This window comes from Echinops telfairi, unplaced genomic scaffold (assembly GCF_000313985.2).
Source record: "Echinops telfairi isolate 266 unplaced genomic scaffold, ASM31398v2 ScPeMD7_41;HRSCAF=154, whole genome shotgun sequence".
NCBI lineage: Eukaryota > Metazoa > Chordata > Mammalia > Afrosoricida > Tenrecidae > Echinops > Echinops telfairi.
The window spans coordinates 818,420-823,589 of record NW_022103939.1 but is presented as its reverse complement, the minus strand read 5'-3'; the positions used below and the strand labels follow the sequence as shown (position 1 = coordinate 823,589).

The 5,170-nt window shown below is 42.2% G+C and overlaps 1 pseudogene; it reads left to right on the top strand.

Annotated features, from left to right (window-relative positions):
• Window positions 1–2,784: 2,784 nt before the first annotated feature.
• LOC101645916 lies at window positions 2,785–4,650 on the top strand (annotated as a pseudogene).
• Window positions 4,651–5,170: the final 520 nt, after the last annotated feature.

Genomic DNA, 5,170 nt, shown 5'->3' with positions numbered 1-5,170 from the left:
CTAAACCTATAAATATATGCACGTGGATCTGTTTCCCCACCCTCTTATATAATTATATATAAAATCCAGTCTTTAGGCCTCTATAAATACCTTTTGTCACCTATTTCTTTCCTCTATTTCCCTTTACTTCCCCCTTGTCCCACTATCATGCTCAGCCTTCATTTGGGTTTCAGTGATTTCTCTCGGTTACATTGCCCATGCCGAATCCCTACCAGGCCTCTCACACCCTCCTTACCACTGATTTTGGATCATTTGTTGCTCCCCTGTCCCTGAATTGGTCAGCACCACCTCCTTACCCCCACATCCCCTTCTCCCGTGTCCCCCCCGGAACCATTTGTCCCGTTGTTTTCTCCTTCAGACTATTCATCCAGTCTACCTTATCTAGATAGATCTGTAGAGGTAATAATATGTATCAAAAACCAAGCCATAGCAAGATAGGCGATCAGTGAGAGCACAGTGATGGCAACAAAAATGGAAACCAATTACCCACGGAAGAAAAAATTAATTAAAAGAAAAAAATTTTAAACAGAAAGAAAAACCTGTAAATAGAACAAGGTCTGAGTTTTAATCTCTGGGTGTGTCCTTCAGTCAGGACCGATGGGGTACCATGCTCTCTCTGGCCCCCGAGTCTGTCCTTTGTACTCACTTGGGGGCTCCCCGCTCTGCTCCCACGGCTGCTCTGCCGCACGCTTTTAGTGGTTTGCCTCAGTGTCTCTGGGTCAGTCCCGACACTGAGTCTCCAGTGTTGTCCCCCTAAGGGCCTGGGGCCATCAAGGGACAGCGTGTCTCATGGTGGGATCAGTCATATTGTCCACTCTGCTCATTGGCTGTTCAGAGCGGGATGTCGTCCTCCAGGCCTGATGGGTCAGGATGTGCTCCACTCTCTCTTCCTTACACAAAGTGCTCCCATTTTTCTGTAGGTAGGTATCCATTTTTTCCAGCACCATTTATTGTAGATGGCATCTGCTTACCAGTTGATATTTTGGGGCCCTTATCAAAAATCAGTTGCCTGTATGCTGATGTTTTCATTTCTGGGTCTTCAGCTCTTTTCCACTAGTCTGAGTATCTGTCATTATGCCAATACCACACTGGGTTTTTTTTATGCTTGTGATGGGCTCTGATTTGGGGGCTATCAGGCTAATCGCCAGAGGGGGAGATCCAGGTTATCAGGGAGGTTGTTTCCTTCTCAGCCAAATGGAATTTATTTCGTTCCTTGGATTCCGATGATCCGTCTATTTTCTCCCACACCACGATCTACCTGAGGTAAAACTCTGCTATTTCTTCTACTCTAAATTATGGCTACCTGCCACTGACACTCACCAGGCTGTGAGTTCAAGGCAGCCAACAGCTCTGAGAGCTCCGGTGTGGGGTTCTCCTCATGTCTGGGGTTCTGTCTCTTTAGGGAATCAGCCTGGAGGAATCGCTGCTCCTGGAATGGGTGAAGCTGGTGCCCACGGGCTCACCAAAGCTAGAGTGCTTTAAAGCATTCTTGATTTGCTTTGTGAGTGGAAATCACACTCAAAAAAGGGGTTCAGGAGAGACCCTAGAAACCAACTTCTAATTTCTGGACTCCATCTCCCTGTTTCCTTCACATTACCTCCAATTTTCTGCTCAGTCAGCAAGACCTCCAGACTGGTGAGTCCTATTGAGTCACCATTTTATTCCCGGTTCCAGTTTGGAATATCTCAGGTTAACAGTCCAATATGTAACCACCATGCCTATAGTTAAACACAAACTGCTTACACAGACCAGGAAACTTTCTATGTGAATAATAATAATAAATAAATAATGAGATGGTTTTAATTTCAAACTATGTGCCAATAGGCACTGCTTACAAAAACAATATGGTCAGAATTCTCATTATTGCTGCCTATTTCCTCCTAGCAGATCACCAAGGATGGAAGCAACAGCCCTATCTTTTCTTTCCCTGAAAAATCTTCCTAGTGTATTTATCTTCTGCTTTGGGTCCATGTTTATCATGAATACAATCTACCCTTAGAGAGCATACAGTCACTAAGTCTTCCTTTTTATTCTACTACAATCTCCATTTGTGTTAGTCTGGGTGCACTAGAGAAGCAAATTCACAAACACACATATGTATATAAGCAAGAGATTTATATACAAGAGCAATTGACTATTGAGAAAATATCCCAGCCCAGTCCAGGTCAAGTCCATAAGTCTGATATTAGCCCATATGTCCGAAACCAATCTATAAAGTCCTCTTCAAACTCATGAAACACATACAATGAAACCAAATGCAGGATGATCACAAGCCAGTGGGGAGAAAGTCATTGGGTCCAGTGATGTTGTAAGCATCTCAGCACTGGCAGGGGTCTCTTTGTAGCTTCTCCGGCTTCAGAGGTCTGGTCGGATCCATGTGCCTTGTCTTCTGCAATGTCTCCAAGGGAGTGAGTAGAGTATGAATGTCCCCTGCCTCCAAGAAGGAATAACCAGATTTCCCAGAATTCTCAAGAGAAGTCCATGCCCACAGAAGTCTCATTGGCTATCTCCAGATTGACAGCCTAGATTCCATCCTTACACTCTTAATCCTGAAATTGACACCAGATTAGGTGACTACCACACCATTGTAAGATATGCTTTGGGACTTGCTTTGCTTTTCTGAGCTCTTTCAAAGTTTTAAATGGAGTTGAACAAAATTTCTGAATAAATTCTGGCTAAAGGGACTATAATACAAATTTTGGTAATTAGCTGAGCTAACTGAAGCCTTATTTTTCTTTTCTCCTTAATTCCTAGGCAGATGTTGAGATAAAGACATCTCACAATATGGATACCACCATGAACAGAGCCAATAGCCGAAGATTTCAAGTATCTGAGTTCATCCTGCTGGGATTCCCAGGAATCATGAATGGCAACACTGGCTCTCCCTGCCACTGGCTCTGCTCTACCCCTTAGCTCTTGACACCAATGTCCTCATCTTGATCACTATCCATCAGGAGCCAGCCCTGCACCAGCCCATGTATCAATTCCTTCGTGTCTTAGCTGTAGTGGACATTGACCTGGTCGCCACCATCATGCCCAAGATCCTGGCCCTCTTCTGGTTAGATGCCAAGTCCATCAGCCTCCCTGAATGCTTCAGTCAGATTTATGCCATCCACATTTTTATATGCCTAGAGACAGGAATCTTCCTCTGTATGGCTGTGGATAGATATGTAGCCATTTGATATCCTCTTCAATACCCTTCCATAGTGACTGACATTTTGTAATCAAAGTTGCAGGAGCATGGTGCTCAGGAATGGTCTCTTGACCATCCCAGTGCCTGTATTGGCTGCTTAGAGACACTGCTGTCCTAGAAATGAGATGGAGCACTGCCTGTGCTCTAACTAGGAGTCACTAGTTTGGCCTGTGATTACATCTTTATTACCAAGTTCTAATAATTAGCCTTGTCATGGATTGTGGGTGGGAGTGACATGTGCCTCATCTTTGTTTCCGATGCTTTGATTCTTCATTCATGCCTGAGCCTAAATTCTGCTGAAGCAATACAAAATGCCCTGAGTACCTGTAGCTCCCACCTTATCCTCATCCTCATCCTCTTTTTCCATACAGCCATTTTTGTAGTAACTGTCCCACCTGGCAAGAAAAAGAATCCTCATCATCCCTGTTCACAATATCATCCCTCCAGCCATTAACACCATGGTATATGAGGGGCTACCCCAAAAGAAAACCGAGAACTTTTTTTCAAACCTATGTATTTAATATTTTTTAGAAAACAATTTTATCACCTTCAAAGTACTCTCCATTACACTTAATACATTTTTTTTAATCTGTGATTCCATTCTTGAAAACAATTTTCAGACTTCTCGGTTTGGGTAGCTGACAGCACCTCCCTTCTTTTTTTCTTAACCTCTTCTTTGTCATCAAATCACATTTTTTTCATGTCCCTCTTCATTCACAGAAACAAAAAGAAGTTGCACACAGCAAGGTCAGATGAGTAAGTGGGTATGTGAGACATGTTCTTTTTTGCCAAAAACTGGCTCACTGAGATGGCTGCATGAGCAGGTGCAATGTCTGCCACAAATCAGGCCTTGTTTGTCACACACAAGATTTCCAAAACCTCTAAATAGAAAGCTTGCTTAACAATCTAACCCGGAGGAACAAACACCAAATTCATTATGAGCTGACATTTTCATCCATTTGGGAAGTTGACGGATGCTCAGAAAGAGGTTTGTCATCAATTGAGATTTCACCTTTTTTGAAATGAAAAAACCACTCATACTCATTTTCCCATACCACTGTCCTTGCAAGCTGTATTTAACATGACAACAATTTATGCAGCATTTTTCACAAGTAGGAAACAAAATTTCACATCCTCATGCAGTTCTCTTAAAGTGGGCATCACAAAATAACAAGGTTCAAGCTAAACTGCCTTTATGTAAACATCCACTGTGACCACAGAGAATCTTCCCAGGGGATGCCACTGGGTGCACTAACTCAGAGAGAGATGTTTGATACTTCCCTAGTGGGGAGGTAATGCAAACTACTAAAGTTCCGCCAAGTTGAGCTATTTCCTTTTGAAGGGGCAGGAGGAGAACTCCCTCATATGCCCTTAGCACCCAGAAACTCAGAGTGGGCGTACAGGAGGTGATTGGATTGGGTATTGATGTGTCCAGGAAGTGGTCCAAATTTAAATAACAGAATACGATATCTGGTTTATGTAAAAGAGCACAAGGTTTGGAGCCTAAACATCCTGGGTTGGAAGTCCACATCTCCCATTTGTTAGGAACATTGATTCAAATTAAATTATCTTGCATTACATATCCTTGGGAAAGAATTTATTCTAAGAATTTCATAGATATGAATTCTTAGTCCGTATAACAACTTTACAAAGCAAGCACATCATTTTTAGACTAGATATGAGGTCAAAAAGGAAGAAAGCAAACAGTCAAGTTCCATAATTCCTGCTTTAAACTCTTTCTCCATTCTCCCTCAACACTAATTAAAAAATAGATAAAATTAGAAAATAAGGAGTAATATCTTATCAAGGGAAAGTACATATCATGTCTCTTTTTATTGTCTTCCCTTCACCCAAGTTAGTATTAGTCTACCTATAAATTCATAAGTTAACTGCCTTTCTCCCACCCACCCCACCTCAAATAACCATCCAAGAACGTTTCTTTCTGTGTAAAGAATACCTTGACTTATTACAATACTA